General features: G+C 37.5%; 2 long non-coding RNA genes across 4 annotated transcripts; both read right to left on the minus strand.

Annotated features, from left to right (window-relative positions):
* Positions 1–3,167: 3,167 nt before the first annotated feature.
* Positions 3,168–12,344, minus strand: LOC117307033. Of its 2 annotated transcripts, none has more exons than XR_004521011.1 (3): positions 12,255–12,344; positions 6,893–7,073; positions 3,168–3,261 (listed from the first exon to the last, which is right to left on the minus strand). It is a non-coding gene; the product is annotated as an uncharacterized LOC117307033 (long non-coding RNA). The 2 variants fall into 2 exon arrangements; XR_004521012.1 differs by lacking the exon at positions 3,168–3,261 and adding an exon at positions 5,135–5,241.
* Positions 12,345–18,162: 5,818 nt separating this feature from the next.
* LOC117307291 lies at positions 18,163–21,412 on the minus strand. 2 transcript variants are annotated; one of them, XR_004521062.1, is made up of 4 exons: positions 20,853–21,412; positions 20,061–20,178; positions 18,972–19,109; positions 18,163–18,439 (listed from the first exon to the last, which is right to left on the minus strand). It is a non-coding gene; the product is annotated as an uncharacterized LOC117307291 (long non-coding RNA). The 2 variants fall into 2 exon arrangements; XR_004521061.1 differs by having other exon boundaries at positions 20,061–20,213.
* Between the last annotated feature and the right edge of the window lie 1,708 nt (positions 21,413–23,120).

The following is a 23,120-nucleotide window of genomic DNA, read 5'->3' on the forward strand; positions in this document are numbered from 1 at the left end:
AACTTGATAATTTACCACACAAAGGAAAGTGTAAGCAATTTACCACCATAGAAAAGTGGACGTGCCAGAAATCCTACAACAAAGGGAAGTGCAAGAAATTCCCAACACAAGGGAAAGTGCGAGCAAATTCACTACACAAGAGAAAGTGTGAGCAATTTACCACACAATGATAACCTTTATGATCCATCCCTATTATATACAACTAAATACTTCCTAAAGGTTGCCACATCTGTGCTGAGGATCGGATGGCAGGAACTCCTTGTGAAGATATAACACTCTCTGTCTGGATTACTCGATCCGTAGAAGATGGAAAAAAAGGAAAAAGATAATGATTTAACACCTTTGTTGGTACAGGAATTACCAAAAATGAATAAGTTCAGAAGGGGTATTATATTTTTTTCAAAAATAGGCTAAAATTTGATAAAGGTGTAAGTCTTGTATTTTTGCCCAGAATTGGCTAAGATTTGATAAAATCACAAGGGTTAGGGTTGCATTTTTGTTGAAAATTTGATGAGTTGGGATAAAATAACAAGAGGGCAAGCCTTGTATTTTAGGGGGCCATGGCTTCAATGGAAAGAAGACGATGAGGAGTGAAGGTTCAGTCTTAGATGTGGGAGGAACACCTAAGTATATTATTCCAGGGGAAAACAGATGCAGTCAGAGTGATAACCCAATCCACAAACTGATTCAAACTAGAGTCCTAGAGGTGGAAGGCGATGTTGGAAATTAGACACAACTACGCTAACAAGACCACCAATTTTTGTATTTTCAATTGCTTTTGTATCGTACCTGTATAAGCATGAAGTTTGAGAGAGTTGTTATAACGCAGATTGCTGCAAACAAGGCTTCAGTAGCGATAGCTTGAGACATCACTTCTGTTCTGTGAGACTGATAAGCTGACAATCTAGACGGCACTATGACTGATGATCTGACTACCTCTGATTGGATCACCTCATCTGTAGATGAAAAACAAAATAATGTTCAAGGTTCCTTTTTTCAACAGTATCAAAAGAAAATACACATTATCACTCCAAAGAAATCGGTGTACAGAACAAATCTATACAGTACATTATACATATATCAAAAACTAGATTAAAGTCACCTGGAAATAGAATTTTTTTTCTTTCAAACATAAGAGTATATGCTTACGAACAATAAAACAATTTTTTTTAGTAATTGTTTGTCACGATTTATATGTTTAAAAAATATATAAAGTTGTTTGGGGGCTGACTCCGCCTACCCCTTTTGTGACGTCAATCGAGGCAGACTTTACCTGCAATGCGTATATTAAACACACGTGCAAAGTACATGTACGTCCAAGTTGTAAATTGGTACATTTCAAAAAGTGTTTTTTCTGCATTCAGCAGCAATACACCTGGTCGGCATTGCCTCGATTGACGTCACAAACAGCACCCTAACCCTAACCCTAAGCCCTACTCTTAAATTTGTTAATAACATAAGAACTGACTTTTTAAAACCTTAGTTAACTGTTTATGCACATTTCACTTATCAAAACACATATATTAGTGACAAAAGCTTTATTTTGATAAAATACCACTTCCAGGTGACTTTATGGTACTGCAGAGCTTGCAGGCAATGGTCCATTTATTCCAGGCATTTACATTGAGACTGAGAAGAACAATTATATCTATTAGTGAAATATGAAAATATGAAATTAAAACCCAAAACAGTTCAGAGGGGGGGGGGGATGAAATTTGATTTTGCATTGTACACCCTAAAGCCCGGTTCATACTTCATGCGGATACGAATGCGAAGTGATTTGATGTGAATTTGACGTCACCCTCTCACAAGGGAGTAGACGGAGTTCAACTGCTGCGAATTGCTCGTTGCGAATTGGTGACGTCAAGATTCGCTTCACATTCGCAGGAAGTATGAACCAGGCTTTACACCCTGAACATCTCGGCTGTAAAACCACAGTGAAATTTTAATGAAGAGCAGGACTTGGTTGAAACTCAAGAATTATTTCTCTCTCATTGAAAAACAGAGTTTTCTGACCAGTTACTGGCCTCCAAAAGCCAAGATGTTGGTCTTGCATCTACGTCAAAATGGGCTAAAATTTAATACGATCACAAGGGGGAAGTAATTGCCTTACATTTTTATCAAAAATTTGCAAAAAAAAATTGATAACATCACAAGGGGTAGGCCTAATAGGTCCTAAGCCTTTCATTTGTTTTGAAAATTTGATGAAATTGTGATAAAAAAGGAGTGAAGGTGGTCAGCATTACAATGTTGTCTAAGATGGGCTAAAGTTTAAAGTTTGCTGAAATTGGTTAGCCGGAAGTGGCAGCTCAAGACCGGTCTATTTGGAAGCGTCTCACAAGTCAGGCAGGCGGTGCAGAAATTCATGATGCTAACCAGTGATGATGATGATGGTTAGCCTTGCTTTGTCTTTGAAAATTTGATGAAATTGGTTAGCCTTGCTTTTGTCTTTGAAAATTTGATGAAATTGAGATGAAATCACAAGGCCTTGCATTTTGTAGAAATTGGGCCAAGAATTTAATAAAAAACATAAGGGGTAAGCCCTGCATTTTCATTGAAAATGGGTTGAAAAGTGATAAATTCACCAGGTTTAATTAAGCCTTCCATGTTTGTCAAAAAAGGCTGAAATTTGATAAAATCAAAAGAGAATAAAAAAAGCCTTGTGTTCTTGCCAAATTAATGAATTGTAAATTTTAGCATTCTCATTTTTGTAACGGTGACAATGTCAGAAATGTGATTCATTTTATTTCAATTATTCTGGTGAAGCTAAATATCTTTTATAAAAGCGAACTTAATCACTGTACTAGCCAAGAATCCAATTGAGGGAAGACAATGAGGAATGAAGTTTCAGTCTTGGATGTGGAAGGAACACCCCAGTAAATTATTCAAGGGGAAAACCCACGCAGTCGCAGTGATAACCCAATCCGGGTAGTGCCCCGGTGGATTCAAACAAGAGTCCTAGAAGTGGAAGGCGATGTTGGAAATTAGATGATACAACTATGCTAACTAGACCACCAATTTTGTATTTTCGTTTGCTTTTGTATCGTACCTGTATAAGCATGAAGTTGAAAGAGTTGTTATAATGCAGATTACTGGCTTCAGCAGCGATAGCTTTAGACATCACTTCTGCTCTGTGTCACAGACATCCACTATGACTGTCACTTCTGCTCTGTGTCACAGACATCCACTATGACTGATGATCTGACAATCTAGACGGCACTATGACTGATGATCTCACAACCTCCGATTGGATCACTTCATCTGTAGATAAAAAAAGAGAGAATAAGGTTCAAGGTTCATTTATTTTTCCACAGTATCAAAAAGAAAATAGACATCATCATTTCAAAGAAATCGGTGTAAAGAACAAATCTTTACAGTACATATATCAAAAGCTAGATTAAATATGGCACTGCAGAGCTTGCAGGCAATGGTCCATTTGTGCCAGGCATTTACATTGAGAATGAGAAGAACAATTTCCTACATCTATGAGTGAAATAAGAATATGAAATTAAACCCCAAAACAATTCAGTGGGGGGGGGGGAGGGTGGGTAATCAAATGTGATTTTGCCTTGTAGGCCTCTGCTGATAAACCACAGTGATAATTTCAATGAAGAGCTGGATTTGGTTGAAAATCAAGAACTATTTCTCTCTCATCAAAAGTCTTCTGGCCTCCGAAAGCCAAGGATTTAAGCCCGGCTCATACTTCCTGCGAATGCGAATGCGATACAAATGTTGACATCACAAATTGGCAACCAAGTTTGCACTGAGTTGAGTTGTGCTCAACTCTCTTGCGAATATCGCAGCGCAAGAGGGGTTGTAATGTCATTTCACATACCATTCGCATCTGCATTCGAAGGAAGTATGAACCGGGCTTTAGCCTTGCATCTATGTCAATTTGGGCTGAAATTTAATAAAATCACAAGGGGGAGTAAGCCTTACTTTTTTGTCAAAGTTTGACAAAAAAGTAAGGCTTACTCCCCCTTTAGATTGCTGGAATATTGATAACATCACAAGGGGTAGGCCTAAGCCTTGCATTTTTTTTTCATCAATTGGATGAAATAAAAATTCCTTGCATTTTGTAGAAAATGGGCTGAAAATGTGGTTTAAAAAACCGAGGGCAAGGGGGTCAGTATTGCAATCTTGTCTAAGATGGGCTGAAGTTTAAAATTTGATGAAATTGGTTAGCCTTGCTCTGTCTTTGAAAATTTGATGAAATTGAGACAAAATCACAAGAAAATGGGCTTAGACTTTAAAAATAAATAAAGGAGTAAGCCTAGCATGATAGTCAAAAAGGGCTGAAATTTGATAAAATCACAAGAGAATAATTGCCAAAAAAATAAATTGCAAATTTTAAGCATTGTGTTTGAAAAGAAAAAAGGAAATCAGCTGATCAGCTGAAAAGTTGCATGCCTTGGTGTCAATGTCAGATGTAATACATTTCATTTAAAAATTCACATGCTTCTTTTTGCCTTGCATGTTTGTTAAATGTGGATTTAAATTTTATAAAGGTTAAACCTGTATTTTTTACCAAAATAAGCTAAAATTTGATCAAGTCACAGGGGGAAGCCTTGCATGTTTGTCAAAAAATTGATTAACATTTGATAAAGGTAAGCCTTGTATTTTTGGCCCAAATGGGCTAAAATTTGATAAAATCACACGGAGGAAGCATTGCAGTTTTGTGTGAGCGGTGGGGGCATGGATTCACCTTTTTGTGAGCGGTGACAATGTCAGAAATGTGATTCTTCATTTAGTTTATTCTGGTTGTAAGTGAAGCTAAAGTATTTTATAGAAAAGCAAAATTAATCACAGCAAAAAACTCAATGAAGAGAAGACAATGAGGAGTAAAGTTTAGGTTTAAGGTGTGGGCCCGGGAGGAACACCCAAGAAAATTATTCCAGGGAAAACCCACGCAGTCATGGTGATAACCCAATCCACATTGAGCCCCTAGCGTGATTTAAACAGGGGGTCCTATAGAGGTGGAAGGCGTGGTAGAAAATTAGATACCACTAAGCAAACTAGATCACCAATTAGGTATTATCAATATCGCTTTTGTAGCCTACCTTTAAACATGAAGTTGAATGAGTTGATATATCACAGATTGCTTGAAACAAGGCTGAAAGTAGCAACAGCTTGAGACATCACTTCTGTTCTGTGTCACAGACATCCACTATGACTGATGGTCTGACAATTAAGACGGCACTATGACTGATGATCTGACAACCTCCGATTGGATCACTTCATCTGTAGATAAAAAAGAGAATAATGTTAAAGGTTCATTTATTTTTCCACAGTATCAAAAAGAAAATGGACATTATCACTCCAAAGAAATGAGTATAAAGAATGCAACTTAACAGTAAAGGTATCAAAATCTAGATTAAATAATGGCACTGCAGAGCTTGCAGGCAGTGGTCCATTTATGCAAATTAACATTGAGACTATGTAGAATATTTTTCTCAATCCATGAGAAAAGGGGGGTCCAATGTGATTTTCCCTTTGACACACTGAAATCTCTGCAGTGGCACCACTGTGAAATTTCAATAAAGAAACAGATTCGGTTGAAATTCAAGAATTATTTCTCTCTGAGAAGAGTAATATCAGTTTTAGGTGTTGGAGGAACACCCCAGAAAATTATTCCAGGGGAAAACACACGCAGTCAGAGTGATCCACTTAGAATGAAATTTCAATGAAGAGCCAGATTTGGCTGAAATTTAAGAATTATTTCTCTCTCATTGACAAAAGGAGTCTTCTAACCAGTTACTGGCCTCCAAAAAACCAAGGAGTTAGCCTATGTCAAGCATGGGCTGAAATTTAATAACATCACAAGGAGTAAGCCTTGCATTTTTTTGAAAATTTGATAAAATTTGATGAAATAACAAGTCCTTGCATTTTGTAGAAAATGGGCTGAAAATTTGATATGAAAACGAGGGCAAGGGGGTCAGCATTGCAATCTTGTCTAAAATGGGCTGAAGTTTCAAATGTGATGAAATTGGTTAGCCTTGCATTTTCTTTGAAAATTTAATGAAATTGAGGTGCAATCACAAGGCCTAACATTTTGAAGAAATTAAGCTAAGAATTTAATAAAAATCCGACAAAGGATTGCTATAGCACATGAGGGCAGAAACCCAGTGTGAGCAGTGCAAGTTTACGAGTGCTCGAGACAGCCCTTTCTCAAGGGCGTACATGCCGCGAAACACTTGCCACATTCGATCAAATGTTATCCAGGTAGCGGGTGAACTAGTTGAACGAAAGCAGTCAACAAAGCTGGCACCATCTTCCTTGTGATCTGAAGTAAATGGTACTTGTGTGGCAAAAATTCACTGGTGCTCGCGATAGAGCAAGCATGCTTGCAGGCTCTCATTACTTGCAACATATAGCACGGGTCACGAAGTGACATGGACTTGAATTTGATTACAGCGGGTGGATTCTTTTGAACATAAAAATACCACCAAATGTTTGACTAATAATGCCTTCAACAGAATATGAAGTAGCCTTTGTTTGAAAATGTACAACTACTTCGTAAAGTTTGACCCTGTATACGTACTGCGCAATGGTTGCGGGCCGGGTGTGATCGACGTGCGACGTGCTCTGCGTGAATGAGACCGCACAATTTGTAATGTTTGGAAAGCAAACTTAATCACTGTACTAGCGCCAAGAACCAAATGAAGAGAAGAGAATGAGGAATGAGGTTTCAGTCTTAGATGTGGAAGGAGCACCCCAGAAAATTGTTTCAGGGAAAACCTACGCAGTTGCAGTGATAACCCAAGTCTCGTTGTGCCCCCCTTCATGATTCAAACAGAGGGTCCTATAGTTGGAAGGGGTGGTAAGAAATTAGATACAACTACGCAAACTAGATCACCAATTAGGTATTATCAATATCGCTTTTGTATCGTACCTTTAAACATGAAGTTGAATGAGTTGTTATATTGCAGATTGCTTGAAACAAGGCTGAAAGTAGCATTAGCTTGAGACATCACTTCTGCTGTGTGGGACAGACAGCCACTATGACTGATGATCTGACAATCTAGACGGCACTATGACTGATGATCTGACAACCTCCGATTGGATCACTTCATCTGTAGATAAAAAAAGAGAGAATAAGGTTCAAGGTTCATTTATTTTTCCACAGTATCAAAAAAAAAGACATTATCACTCAAAAGAGACCAGTATAAAGAATACATCTTTACAGAACAGATATCGAAACATATAGAGTTGAATGCCTCATTTCCTTAACAAGACTGGCCTAAAGAGGGCGCCATCACTTTTGTGCAATTGGACTGTTGCGCAAAAGTGTGCGTGTGCATTAAATCACGCAATAGAGATTGCGCGCCGCCGTGCTGTGATTCGTGTGAGACCAGACATGTGCATGACAAACTTTGAAGATAAAGTATGTGCATAAAATTTGAATAGTTATTAAATTTGATCAAGGAACTTGAATAAGTTAATGCCTAAATATTTATAAATCAAGTGAACAAGTTGCCCACAATCAATCATTTGGACACACAGGGCGATTCAAAAATGAGTTGTTTAAGAGCTCTTTCAAGGCCATTGGTAAAGCGTGGGATAAAATGTGGATCATGAAACTTTATCGATAAAAGTATGATAATGAATTTGTCATCAAAAACAATTTTTTGGGAAGAGATAATCTTTCACATAATATGTAGAATGATATACACTTAGTGAACAAATTGTGCAGACTATTCCCTTCCACTATTGGTAATTAATCAAAACCATTATTAGCATAAAACCTTACTTGGTTACGAGTAACGAGGAGAGGTTGATAGATTAGTATAAAACATTGTAAGAAACGGCTCCCTCTGAAGTAACTAGTTTTCGCGAAAGAAGTAATTTCCACGAATTTGATTTGATGAGACCTCAGATTTAGAATTTCGTGTAACAAGGGTGTTTTTTCTTTCACTATTATCTCGCAACTTCGACGACCGATTGAGCTGAAATTTTCCTAGGTTTGTCATTTTATACATATTTTGAGATACAGCAAGTGAGATGACTGGTCTTTGACAGTTACCGATAGTGTCCACTGTCTTTAACTATTACCAATGTTGTGGTGATGCTTGAACACATGCATTGTACATGCCTTCCTACTCCTGCTGATAGGGGTGCAATTTAATGAGACAATTTAACTCAGTATGAACTAGATTAACTATTGCATGCAGGCAATGGTCCATTTATGCCAGGCATATTTAAATTGAGACTGAGAAGAACAATTTTCTACATCTACGAGTGAAATATGAAAAAAATTAAAAATTAAAAAAATTTAGGGGGGGATCAAATGTGGTTTTGATTTTGACACCCTGCAAATCTCTGCTGTGAAACCAAAGTGAATGAACTGATGCGTTCAAGGGCCAAAGATTTCACCGATTGTGGACTCTCAACCAAAGCTGCACTGGTGGTGCATAATTCTGCAAGAGGGCTTTGATGAGGCCCAAACATACATGTGTTGCTCCTATACAATGAGTCTATAATAAAAAATAAAAAATAAAATGCTGAACAGTGTGCTATTTTTCAAGCTCTGAAGTATATTCCAAATGTCTTCCATGAAAAGTAATGTTAGAAATTATTTCCATAACTCTGCAAGATACTGAGATTTCCATTGTTTTGTTAAATAAACCGCTCTTTGAAAGGGGTGTTACAAGGCAGTAAGGCAGTGCTTGCGCTCTATGAGTGAACGGCGGGCATTGTAAACGGATAGCGCACACGCACTGCCACACTGTCTTGCAACACCCCTTTTACGTCAACCCAGTAGGCTGGTACCTGCGTTTTAGCGCTTGGTGACCAAAAAATAAAGCGTTGAACATATCGGGAAGTCAAAAAGCGTGCAAGGTTCACATATCAAACTGGTAAGTTCTAGTCCTTTTTCTTCAAAATATTTTCTCAATGGTGTTATGAAAGGATTCAGATTGCGCGCCGCCGTGCTGTGATTCGTGTGAGACCAGACATGTGCATGACAAACTTTGAAGATAAAGTATGTGCATAAAATTTGAATAGTTATTAAATTTGATCAAGGAACTTGAATAAGTTAATGCCTAAATATTTATAAATCAAGTGAACAAGTTGCCCACAATCAATCATTTGGACACACAGGGCGATTCAAAAATGAGTTGTTTAAGAGCTCTTTCAAGGCCATTGGTAAAGCGTGGGATAAAATGTGGATCATGAAACTTTATCGATAAAAGTATGATAATGAATTTGTCATCAAAAACAATTTTTTGGGAAGAGATAATCTTTCACATAATATGTAGAATGATATACACTTAGTGAACAAATTGTGCAGACTATTCCCTTCCACTATTGGTAATTAATCAAAACCATTATTAGCATAAAACCTTACTTGGTTACGAGTAACGAGGAGAGGTTGATAGATTAGTATAAAACATTGTAAGAAACGGCTCCCTCTGAAGTAACTAGTTTTCGCGAAAGAAGTAATTTCCACGAATTTGATTTGATGAGACCTCAGATTTAGAATTTCGTGTAACAAGGGTGTTTTTTCTTTCACTATTATCTCGCAACTTCGACGACCGATTGAGCTGAAATTTTCCTAGGTTTGTCATTTTATACATATTTTGAGATACAGCAAGTGAGATGACTGGTCTTTGACAGTTACCGATAGTGTCCACTGTCTTTAACTATTACCAATGTTGTGGTGATGCTTGAACACATGCATTGTACATGCCTTCCTACTCCTGCTGATAGGGGTGCAATTTAATGAGACAATTTAACTCAGTATGAACTAGATTAACTATTGCATGCAGGCAATGGTCCATTTATGCCAGGCATATTTAAATTGAGACTGAGAAGAACAATTTTCTACATCTACGAGTGAAATATGAAAAAAATTAAAAATTAAAAAAAATTTAGGGGGGGATCAAATGTGGTTTTGATTTTGACACCCTGCAAATCTCTGCTGTGAAACCAAAGTGAATGAACTGATGCGTTCAAGGGCCAAAGATTTCACCGATTGTGGACTCTCAACCAAAGCTGCACTGGTGGTGCATAATTCTGCAAGAGGGCTTTGATGAGGCCCAAACATACATGTGTTGCTCCTATACAATGAGTCTATAATAAAAAATAAAAAATAAAATGCTGAACAGTGTGCTATTTTTCAAGCTCTGAAGTATATTCCAAATGTCTTCCATGAAAAGTAATGTTAGAAATTATTTCCATAACTCTGCAAGATACTGAGATTTCCATTGTTTTGTTAAATAAACCGCTCTTTGAAAGGGGTGTTACAAGGCAGTAAGGCAGTGCTTGCGCTCTATGAGTGAACGGCGGGCATTGTAAACGGATAGCGCACACGCACTGCCACACTGTCTTGCAACACCCCTTTTACGTCAACCCAGTAGGCTGGTACCTGCGTTTTAGCGCTTGGTGACCAAAAAATAAAGCGTTGAACATATCGGGAAGTCAAAAAGCGTGCAAGGTTCACATATCAAACTGGTAAGTTCTAGTCCTTTTTCTTCAAAATATTTTCTCAATGGTGTTATGAAAGGATTCATTAGACATTGAGGATTAAGTTTGGTTCCTAGAATTTGTGTCATAATTTTTCGAAAGTGGTAAACATGGAGCAAATCTGTTGACAAGCTGATGAAATTGTTTGGTTGGACCAGTCGGGAGGAGGGTTTTGTAATCGCAACTAAAAAAAAAGGAATATCTCATTCAGGTAAATTAGATATCAACTATGGAAAAGTTTCCGTATGGCGCCACCACTTTTTCATTCAGTATGAAGTAATATAGTATTCATAAATACCCAAGTCAGTTTCTCTACTCCTATTGGTGGAGAGCGCATCACGTGGGTGTGCATAAACCTTTTGTTGATGACCGGTAAAAGTGTTAATTCATGGACGTGACACGAGACCTTGCACCTGTTCTTATAAGACAGTTTCTTCATTCCTATTGGTTGAGAGCAACGGCTGAAACAGTTGTGCCACATCACGCGAAACGCGCACAACATTCCCTTATAAGGAGTTGTTTACGCAAGGGCAGCGAAGGGCTCTACCATTTCATAGCTGGAGGGGTGTTGTGTTGAAAGAAATCATTAAACAATTATAATTTTTGCATTTATTTTACTTTTTGACCAACAAGTGATGATGTTTTTGACCGAAAAGGTATTTATTAATGGGAATCAAAGTGTGTTGAATCGGTTTTCAACTAGTGGTTTAAACCCGCTGAGGCCTGGTTCTTTATAATTTACCTTAACTTCGTCTCGGTAAATTATCAAGAACCAGGCCTCGTTGGAATTAAACCACTAATTGAAAACCTCTTCACCACACATTGATTGCCTTATTTAAAGACATTGGACACTATTGGTAATTGTCAAAGACTAGTCTTCACAGTTGTTGTATCTCAACATATGCATAAAATAACAAGCCGGTGAAAAATTGAGCTCAATCGGTGGCGACGTGCGGAAGATTATCCGAAAAAACACCCTTGTCGCACGAAGTTGTGTGCTTTCAGATGGTTTGATTTCGAGACCTCAATTCTTAATCTGAGGTCTCGAAATCAAATTCGTGGAAAGTACCTTTTTCTCGAAAATTACGTCACTTCAGAGGGACCTGTTCTCACAATATTGTATACTATCAACCTCTCCCCATTACTAATTGTTATCAAGAAAGGTTTATGATAATAATTATTTTGAGTAATTACCAATTAGTGTCCACTGCCTTTTTGTAAAATTTAGTGAAAAAGTGGTGGCTCTATACGGAAAGTTATCCCCGACTTCCAACAACTACCACCATTCACCAACACAACTGTCAAGTTGTGGTCTGTGACAAAATGTTGGGTGAGTGGGTGTGAGAAGAGCTTCATGCCTTGCAATTTTGTAACATTTTTTTCCAACTGTTACTTATAGTTTGTTTTCTTCTGTCTGTTTTTTATATGTTTAAATGTGGTAACCCCTACTTGTAAGTTGTAGGTTGAGAAAAAAATTCAGTGTAGTTTGAGCTAATTTAGGACGGAAAAATTGGTGGCGAGGTGCGAAAAATTTGCCAAATGAAGCTGGATACAAGCTTCGGGCATTGTCAGGACACGTGTGTTTCGAGAACTGCCGCCACACTGAGCCGTGGGCCTATACCCCTCCAGCGCGCACCCCGCCACACACTGACCGCCACACTAAATACCAGTTAAGCCAACCGCCGACTGAACAGTAAAGCCAATGTTTTGCTTCATTTTTAGCTGTTTTGAAACCTCACGTTCACCTTAAGAACCCTTCCAGTGGATTCTACAACTAACTTTCAACTCACCTTACACACTTTAGAAAGATTTTGTCGACCGAATAGGCGATCAAATACGGAATAACTGAAGAGAAAACTGAAGAGTCCACGGTCAGCCATTTTGTCTTCAAAGAAAGGACCATGCTTCATCGAAAAATGTGCATATCAATTTAGCCTGAACATCCGACGTCACACTACGGCCCTCGCGTATGATAAAGATAGGGGACCAGTCTAATTAAAAGGTGCAAGCCACCCCGTGACTACTTTGCATATTCACTGCTCATGAATACCCATAGTTCATAAGAAGGGCAAGTCAATGTATTTTATGGGAAAAACATTTTCTGGGATGGTTCGTTTTTAAATTCAAACAAAATCTCATGAATATGAGTTAAGACTTTGATAAAAATCTATGGGGAAGAAATAGTCGTGAAATAGTCGTGAAGTTTACCATCCCTTAACACCCATCTATAGAAGCCCCCCCCCTCCCCTCCCCTCGCAAGCATATCACTTTGATATTTTGTATAGATAAATTACCTAAAATATTTGACAATCAGCCCTGGCCCTACTTCTAGAAACGGAGCCTTATAGTTTTTTAGAAGTACCCTGGCCCAATATCAAAGAGCAGCTTAAGCAGATAATGTCGCTAAACTATATTTAAGTGCTTTCTTTTCCATCAAGTTGATTATTTTAACAAAAGATAAATCTCAAACTAATTGTCAACATTCCAAAACATTGACCTTAGAGGGGTGTTTGAATAGCTTCGCATGATGGATAATCAATGAGAGAAAATTATACTTCTCAGTTTGCCCTTAAAGGCACTGGACACGTGTGATAACTACTCAAAATATTAGCATTTACTCGCTAACAAGCAACGGGGAGCAGAGCCCAATTTCATAAAGTATGTAAGCAAACATTTCCTTAGCATAAAATTTCTTCCTTGATAAAAACAAGATTACCAACCAAAAATCTTATTGTTGCATATTGCTTGTTATTGGCATTCAACTTTTGTTAGCTTATCCTGAAAATCACGTGGAAATTTGGTTGATAACCAAATTCCATGCTAAGCACATTTCTGTGCTTACAGGCTTTATGAAATTGGGCCCTGCTGGTAGCACAAAACATTGTGAGAAATGACTCCTTCCAATAAGGTGGCTTAAAGGAAAAGGGTTATTTTTCACTTAACGCATTTGAATCTGAGAAAAACAGACGACGCCTGAAGCAATCATCAGGCATCTTAAATATTCAACTTTTTTGTCATGCAACTTTGATGACAAATTAAGCCAAAAATGTTTCACAGATTTGTTTTTTGTATGTTTTATGCCGGGGCACCCCAAGTGAGAATACTGGTCTTTGACAATTGCTAAACGTGTCCAGTGTCTTTAAACTGCCCTGTCTAATCTGTAAAATATTTCTCTCTGAACTCGCCCTAAAGAATTACACAATTTGTTACATCAAAGTAGGGTATTGCTTGCCAACAGGCTCAACCACCAGTTGGAGCCGGCACTTAATATTTATTTCCTTGGACTGTCATACTTTGTATGTATAAAACGTGTTTACAAACATTCAATTCATAACTAGTGTTACTTTTTAACAATTTTCAGCAACTACTTAGTCCCACAGAATTAAAAACCAAAGGTAAAACCCAATCATCAAAAACCTCTGGAAAACCTTGTGGCTGCCAGCAAATTGTACCTCTTTAAGGTTTGGCTTTTGGTACTTTTAATTTAAGTAACCACATTTTTCAATTGTATAGCATCTATTTTACAAACATTCAATCTAAGAATTGTTGCTCTTCACTTTTTTGCAACTATACATAGTCCCACAGGATTACAATCCACAGATAAATTTAAATGAGCAAACACCTCTGGAAAACCTTGTGGCTGCCAGCAAATTGTACCTCTTTAAGGTTTGGCTTTTGGTATTAACCACATTTGTCATTTGTATAGCATCTATTTGTCAAACATTCAATCTAAGAATTGTTGCTCTTTACTTTTTGGCAACTATACATAGTCCCAAAAGAGTAACCACCACAGATAAAACTTAATGAGCAAACACCTCTGGAAAACCTTGTGGCTGCCAGCAAATTGTATCTCTTTAAGGTTTGGCTTTTGGTACTATTAACCAAATTTGTCATCTGTATAGCATCTATTTTACAAACATTCAAATATTACTTGTTCGGCAACTACATAGTCCCACTTTAGAAACCAGAGATAAAACTTGATGAGCAAAAATCTCTGGAAAACCTTGTGGCTGCTAGCAAATTGTACCTCTTTCAGGTTTGCTTTTTGTTAAAACAACATATCTCATTAATTATTTTTCGTAAAATGTTTATTTTTACAAGAATTCAATCTAATGCTCGTTGCTTTTCACTTTTTCAGCAACTACATAGTTCCACAGGATAAAAGACCCAGAGATGAAACCAACTGAGCAGAAATCTCTGGAAAACATATTATGACTGCCAGCAAAGTGTTTCTTGTTCGAGGTTTGCTCTCATGCATGATAGTAACCACAATTGTCTGGTACTTTTCAAATACATTAAGCTGTGTTCTAAACTGAAGTTACAAGCTAGAATGACCAATAGGGGCTGAGGCCTTTTTGCACCTTCTTTGTGATAGCATTTTTCCACCATCTTTTCTTCCTCGCAAACCAACCATTCGGAATGCTTTTGAAACCAATCAGACAACTTTTGCCTGCTATACAAATGCAACACAGGCAATAATTAGGCCTACTATAATAGATGTAAAATTTGCATCGGGTAAAAAGAATATTAAGTTTGGGTTTTTACCTACACACTGATGTGTGTCAGCACTGTAAACAGTACATGTACTTACCCCAAGTCCCGTGAAAACAATTCACAGACATATTTCTTGGCCATGATTTTTTAATTTTTTTTTCTTCGCAGGACTCGGGAAAGTACTGAGTATAGCCTACAGTGCTCATGACACACATCAAAATATAGGTAAAAACTAAAATTAATAATATAACTACTGAAACCACAACAATGTATTCCCTGTAAATCGAGTTCTGTCAGAAAATGAGATTTGCTGACCCAGAATGTCAATGATAAACACAGTGTACAATATTGTGGGTTTTTCCCCAAGTATATTCATGACTCACTTTGCATCCCTTAGCATAGGGGTATCAATGGAAAGATCTTGTCAAAAACTGTTTCAGAAAAATTGACAAATCTCATTTTGATAGGAGCTCAAACACAAGAGGACTGTAATGTATGTACATCATTCATTGATTCCTGCAGTCCTCTTGTGAAGAACAATTATTCCCAAAACAGAGTGCTCACATGCCCTGCTAAATTTGCCACACAAATTAGTCTTAACGTTCTTTGTAACTGTGTGTAGCCAACATCTCATCCAGTGGTATAACCTGGGCGCACTTGCATAGAGGTGCTTAAGCACATAAATTAGCTAAGCAAAATATTATGCTTGCCAGAATAAGGTTTTCAGCCAAACTACAATGTCACATGTACAACTCTACATTGGTATCCTGCTCATTTCTGCTTAGCCAAAAAAATGTTAAGCAATATTTCATGCTTAAGCACCTCTATGAAATCGGGCCCAGGGGGGGTTCAGAACCCTTGCCCCCCCCCCAAAAAAAAAGAACGGGTGGAAAACAAACGCAACTGAATGGTTTAATAGCCCCCCCCCTCCCAAGTTATGTAATTTTCCTTGCTTGTACCCTTTCCAAATGAAAATGTCTGCTTTTATATAAGATTTGTAAGCATACACCCATTCTCTTTTCTGAATCATTTTGAAGGTTGTTGAGTATAGGTTAATGCTGTGCATATTTATCACTTGGCTAAAAAGGTACATATATCGCTGTACTCGATTATGATCACAAAACAAAGGGAACATGGCCATATTCCAAAAAGGGTCTGTAGTTTACATTGGTTCAAAATGTTTTATTTAAATATTCACAATAACATGGCAGTAGACGTCTGAAGACATAATGACAAAAAGGCATACGCTCACTACACAAACTCACAGTCCAGTTTAGGCTCACGAACACACACACTCACCATCCAGTTCTACTCAATTCCAATGCCAAACGTTTTCAGTCACAACTACTGCCATGCTAAAGCAACTTTATCTTATATCATTGGATTATGTCAATTCATACTGAAGTTTGTTGCTGCAAGCTTGAAAAACGCTGTTAATTATAAATCTATGTACAAGATAATGAGTTGGGCACTGTACAAAGTATCATGATGTACAAAAGTCGTACGTAAATGTTAAGTCTGACATACGATTCAATAAGTCTTACATATCAAATAAATCATATGTTCTTATTCAAACTAATCGTATGTATGAGATAATAAATTGTACGTACGAGATGATCAGTTGTACATGATACATGATTAATGGTACACAAGACATCCACCTTGTGTGTATGTACAAAGGTAATAACTCATATATGTATGAGAAGATACTCATACCTACGAGTTATAATTTTTAGTGCAAAATGGTTAGACTGCAAAAAGCAGCTAACTAAAGAGTCATACGTCTGCAACAGTGAGTAGACGTATGAAACAACCAACCATCTTGTACTGTGATTTAAGAGAAACTTAAGTTTTTCAAGTTTGCAGCAATGAGTATTTTGTGAGAATTTACTCAACTTGTTGTCTAAATACAGTCCCAAAGGAATGGCCACATTCACCTTTTGATATAGTATCTTTGGATTATAGCATAACTACCATTAGATTACCTTTTCTTAGATGTTCTTATGTAAAAACCCTTTTTGGTTAAAGAAGATGTTGATATTGACTACAGGTCTTTGATCTATATAATAAAAAATAAAAAAATTAAAAAAAACCTGTGAGGGAGCGATGAGTTTTAGGAGAAGTTTACCCCCACCCCCACCACTGGACAAATGGCATTTGACTCAATTGGCATTAGTTCTCTTAAGCTAATACTTAGATCAAAGTATGATTGTCCTATGATAGTTTAAAGGCACTGGACATGTTCGGTAAATGTCAAAGACCAATATTCACACATCCCAACATAATTTTATGCATAAAATGATATATCTGTGAAAATTTTGGTTCATTTGGTCATCGAAGTTACAAGAAAATAATGAAAGAAATAACACCCTTGTTGCACAAAATTTGTGCTTTCAGATGCCTGAGAAAGGAATAAGCCTTTTACAGACTCAAATATTTGAGTGAGTTATTACCTCTTTCTGAAAAACTAGTTCAGAGAGTCTCACAATATTTTATACTATCAACAGCTCTCTGTTGCTCGTTACCAAATAAGTTTTATGCTAATATGTTTTGAAAAATTACCAAACGTGTCCAGAAACTTGGATTGGGCAATTTTGCCTATTAAAAGCACTTGAAACATTTGTTATGTTAAAATGGTTGGAAAGATGTTTTTCAAAAGTATAACAATGATTCACACAATATGCCTATGTGGTTTCCCTTTTACTACGTGAACTAACACCATCCGCCATTTTGTGGAGTCAAAAACTTTGTTCTACAAAATGGCGGACTGTGTTAGTTCACAAAGTAAAACCACACAATTGCAGCAAAGTGTATTGCGTGGATCATCTTGATTTGTAAAACCAAAATAGCTCAATCCAAGGTAACGTGTCCCTTTAATTTTTCCCCAGGGGTCTTTTCTGCCTTTCTTAAAGCAGTTTCTGAAGGTTAAACAAAACAATGAACAAAACAAAATTGGGGTGAGGAAATCAAGCAAAATGAGTCCCTTTCGACCAAAGTAATTTTTAGTTTTTTTATACATTAGAAGAGGGCATAATCCATGTTTTAATACTGTTAAAACCTTGTGTCGATACCATATTTAGTTCAAAAGTTGTGAAAGTAGAAAAACCAAGTTATGCAAAAGAACGTAGCGCATTGTTTTTTCAATGCTAATTTTAATTCCGAGTTGATGTTTTTTTAACAGGAAGCTATGTTGTCCAAAATAAAACAAGAGATATTTGGCCTTTAAAATATATACAAACATATTTTTGAAAATATATTGACCTGTTTTGGTTTGTTTCTCCATACTGATAGTTTCGACCCATTTACAGCATCACTATTATCTTTAGTTTTACCTTTATAGATCAAAGTTGCACATTAAGTAGATCCCTCATGGTAATGCATGTAACACAAGTATGAAGACGCATCAACATCAGGTTCCCAGAGCGCCACCTCCTTGGAAAAATTAGATCATCCCAGCTGCAGGTCAGCATGTATCAAACTGCTGTGAAATAATGAGTTACTGTTAACAGGATTTTTTTTACATAAAAGGGGCTTTCAACAGTATAATGGCAAACGAAATAAGGAAACACTCATGTGTATTAATAAAAGAGTTCTAAAAACGGCTGTTTATCATCGCCAGGGTTGGGCTGTGTAATAAAGTCCCAAGGTACAGGCCTTTATCCCAGAGCCACAACCCTACAAGGTTTTTAACAGTCGTTTAAGAACGAGACACTACGCATTCATTACTGTTCATAAATGTCCTTTTGTTAAAAGGTGAAAAAAATGTTACAAGTATAGACATTCTGTGAAAATCTGCTTCGTTGCGAATGTTCGACGAGGGTTCGTTTAAAAAAAACTTTTAATAAATTCTCTTCTATGGTCTCGCGCCCAACATCTGAAGCCAGCTGCTTATAAACAGCTCCAGCTTTGTCTTTATCACCAATTTAAAATAACCCCAACGTGACATGCTCTCCAGTCTCCACCAATAGGAATAGCGAAGCTGTCCTGGGGTATTTTTGAATCATGAATTTTACCTTCAAGGACCACATCAGTACATCCCCCGTGCGGACAGGTGTCAAAAGAAGCAAGTCTCATCAAAAGCACCGGTCCACCTCCTTGGGTGAATGACATCATCTCAGCTACAGGTCCTTAAAGCTCCATGTTCCAAACCACTGTGAAAAAAATGAGGATATGGTTTCATTAATAAAAAACAAAGCATTTTGAGTGAAAGAGATTTTCGATTCAGGTTTCCAGGCCTCAGAATTCATGACGGCCACGCACGGTGTAACCATGGCCGTCGATGCCCCTCTTACTGGCTGGCGTACACCTGGAAAAATCGACCTTCTCACACCACTGCCATGCCTTTTTCTTCCGTTGGCTGCCATTGCCCTTTATTAAAGGCAGTGGACACTATTGGTAATTGTCCAAGACTAGCCTTCACAGTTGGTGTATCTCAACATATGCATAAAATAACAAACCTATGAAATGAATCGGTCATCGAAGTTGCGAGATAATAATGAAAGTAAAGTTGTGTGCGTTTAGATGGTTGATTTTGAGACCTCAAGTTCTAAATCTGAGGTCTCAAAATCAAATTCGTGGAAAATTACTTCTTTCTCGAAAACTATGGCAGTTCAGAGGGAGCCATTTCTCACAATGTTTTATACAATCAACCTCTCCCCATTACTTGTCACCAAGAAAGGTTTAATGCTAATAATTATTTTGAGTAATTACCAATAGTGTCCACTGCCTTTAACGGTCTGTTTTACCATACCACATAGGAACACGAGGATCCCGTTCACGATGCACATTGTACTTGTACATCTGCATGGTCTAGTTCTCTCCTCTACAAAGCACAATGCAACCAGACTGTATGCTTGTGTTGACACCATGTGGATTTATTTATTCTGACTGGCGATGACTTGGAATTTTATAAGTAAACTGATGTTTTTTACTTGCTAAGTAAGAAGAAACAGTTTGTAATTATGCTAAGAATGTATTAAATCACTTTAAATTTTGTTTATCGACATGGAAGTTGGAGAATTGCAAGAATTTTGATCTAATTCAACTCAAGTTTGGGGTAATGGAACTAATAAAATGGAACCAGAACCGAACATCAGTTTTACCTTCAACGGCTGATGATTAAGTACATCATTCATCGTAAGGCGGGTGTCACAAGAAGCACAACTCGTCAACATCAGTATGAATAAAGCACCCCCTCGAAGAATAATCACATCATCCAAGCTACAGGTAATTAAAGCGCAAAAAATATCAAACTGCTGAGAGAGAAAAAAAGAATTTTTGGTTATATAAAAGCCACGGGACACTATAAGTACCCACCCAAAATAATTGTTAGCACAAAGAATTAAATTGTAGCGAGCAATGGAAAGCTGTTGACAGTAAAAAAGATTGTGAGAAACAGCTTTCTCTTAAGTAACATAGTTTTTGAGAAAGAGGTTAATTCCTCACTCAAAATATAAAAGACTTGTATTATGCATCTGGGGATGCATTTCAGGGTCAAGGGTCAGTAATGACTCATAGGATGATGATGACACAATTATGCATCTAAAAGCACATAAAGTCATGCAACAAGGATTTTTTTTTTCAATTAATCTCTTGCAAACTTAATGATCAATTCAGCCCCAACTTTCACAGGTTTGTTATTCTATACACATAAATGGATGCACCAAGAGAGAATACTGGTCTTCAACCATGACAAAAGGTATGCAGTGCCATAAACACAAATATTTTAGAGTGAATATGTTTTTTAATATTTGAGTTCCTCCCTGCAAATGTAAAATAAACAAACACTTACTACAAGGATCATCAAACAAGTACACATCTAGTGAACCGTCAAATGCCCTAGAGAGGTGTCATAAGAAGCAAACATCAATAACATCGGATTAAAAGAAAATCACCTTGTGAAGTAAAATGACTCAAACCCAAGCTACATATCTGCAGAGTATATGGTGCTGATGTGATGGTACAGCCACATGGTAGTACCACATTGTAGTACTACGGTTCTATCCACTGGTAAAAGACCCATAGATGGTGAACACTGAAGTAGAAATTGCAGAGTACATTTCTTCTGGATGTGAAGAAAAACAAATCGAAAAAAAATGTTTTATATTGAGAAATCTGACATGTGCTCAATGTTTTGGAGCATGAAGAACAGACAAAAGTTACTGGAGACAGAGCCTTAAATGACAATCTTGGAGCCTGAAGTGGAAAAAAGGCACATAATGGAGGAGAACTGTCACCTTCTTTGAGGGCCTAACCAGGCACTGATAGATGTTGAACCAGCTCAAGCCTGTGGTGTAGTTTATTGTCATACTCCAGGACAACAAAGTTCCATCAGTAGGGGGGCAGGGTGTGTCTGTAGAACATAGGCTCACAATGAAGGAGAAAATTTGCATTCTTTCTTTTCAGGTTTCCATTTTGAGCATAGAGGGACTCTTTTAAATATCAATGCTACAGATATGCATTGAAGAGTTTAATCTCTATACAACAGAAACATGAAATAAAAAAGAACGACGAAGACCGAGTTCTTGAAGAAGAGGAGCCTCAAATTTAAAGAGATCTTAATAGCTGAGGTAGAAATTGCCCGGTACATCTTTCATCTTGATGTGAAGGAGATTTCAGATTATCAAGAAGAAATGCATCCACAAGAAATGTTTTATGTTGGGAACTCTGACATGTGAAGGTGTTTTTGAGCTTGAAGAACATAAATGATGGACTGGACACAAAAGTTACTGAAGACAGAGCCTTTAATGACAATCTTGGAGCCTGACGTAGAAAAAAGGCACATAATGGAGGAAAACTGTCACCTTCTTTGAGGGCCTAACCAGGCACTGATAGATGTTGAACCAGCTCAAGCCTGGGGTGTAGTTTATTGCCATACTCCAGGACAACAAAGTTCCATCAGTGGGGGGGGGGGGGGCAGAGTGTGTCTGTAGAACATAGGCTCACAATGAAGGAGAAAATTTGCATTCTTTCTTTTCAGGTTTCCATTTTGAGCATAGAGGGACTCTTTTAGATATCAATGCTACAGATATGCATTGAAGAGTTTAATCTCTATGCAACAGAAACATGAAATAAAAAAGAACGACGAAGACCGAGTTCTTGAAGAAGAGGAGCCTCAAATTTAAAGAGATCTTAGTTGCTGAAGTAGAAATTGCCCGGTACATCTTTTATCTTGATGTGAAGGAGATTTCAGATTTATCACAAAGAAATGCATCCACAAGAAATGTTTTATGTTGAGAACTCTGACATGTCGCTGTGTTTTGGAGCTTGAAGAACATAAATGATGGACAGGAGACAAAAGTTACTGAAGACAGAGCCTTTAATGACAATCTTGGAGCCTGAAGTAGAAAAAGGCACATTATGGAGGAGAACTGTCACCTTCTTTGAGGGCCTAACCAGGCACTGATAGATGTTGAACCAGCTCAAGCCTGGGGTGTAGTTTATTGTCATACTCCAGGACAACATAGTTCCATCAGTAGGGGGGGGGGGCAGGATGTGTCTGTAGAACATAGGCTCACAATGAAGGAGAAAATTTGCATTCTTTCTTTTCAGGTTTCGATTTTGAGCATAGAGGGACTCTTTTAAATATCAATGCTACAGATATGCATTGAAGAGTTTAATCTCTATGCAACAGAAACATGAAATAAAAAAGAACGACGAAGACCGAGTTCTTGAAGAAGAGGAGCCTCAAATTTAAAAAGATCTTAGTTGCTGAAGTAGAAATTGCCCGGTACATCTTTCATCTTGATGTGAAGGAGATTTCAGATTATCAAGAAGAAATGCATCCACAAGAAATGTTTTATGTTGAGAACTCTGACATGTGCACAGTGTTTTGGAGCTTGAAGAACATAAATGATGGACAGGAGACAAAAGTTACTGAAGACAGAGCCTTTAATGACAATCTTGGAGCCTGAAGTAGAAAAAGGTACATAATGGAGGAGAACTGTCACCTTCTTTGAGGGCCTAACCAGGCACTGATAGATGTTGAACCAGCTCAAGCCTGGGGTGTAGTTTATTGTCATACTCCAGGACAACATAGTTCCATCAGTAGGGGGGGGGGGCAGGATGTGTCTGTAGAACATAGGCTCACAATGAAGGAGAAAATTTGCATTCTTTCTTTTCAGGTTTCGATTTTGAGCATAGAGGGACTCTTTTAAATATCA

The sequence above is a fragment of the Asterias rubens genome, chromosome 2 (assembly GCF_902459465.1).
Source record: "Asterias rubens chromosome 2, eAstRub1.3, whole genome shotgun sequence".
Taxonomy (NCBI): Eukaryota; Metazoa; Echinodermata; class Asteroidea; order Forcipulatida; family Asteriidae; genus Asterias; species Asterias rubens.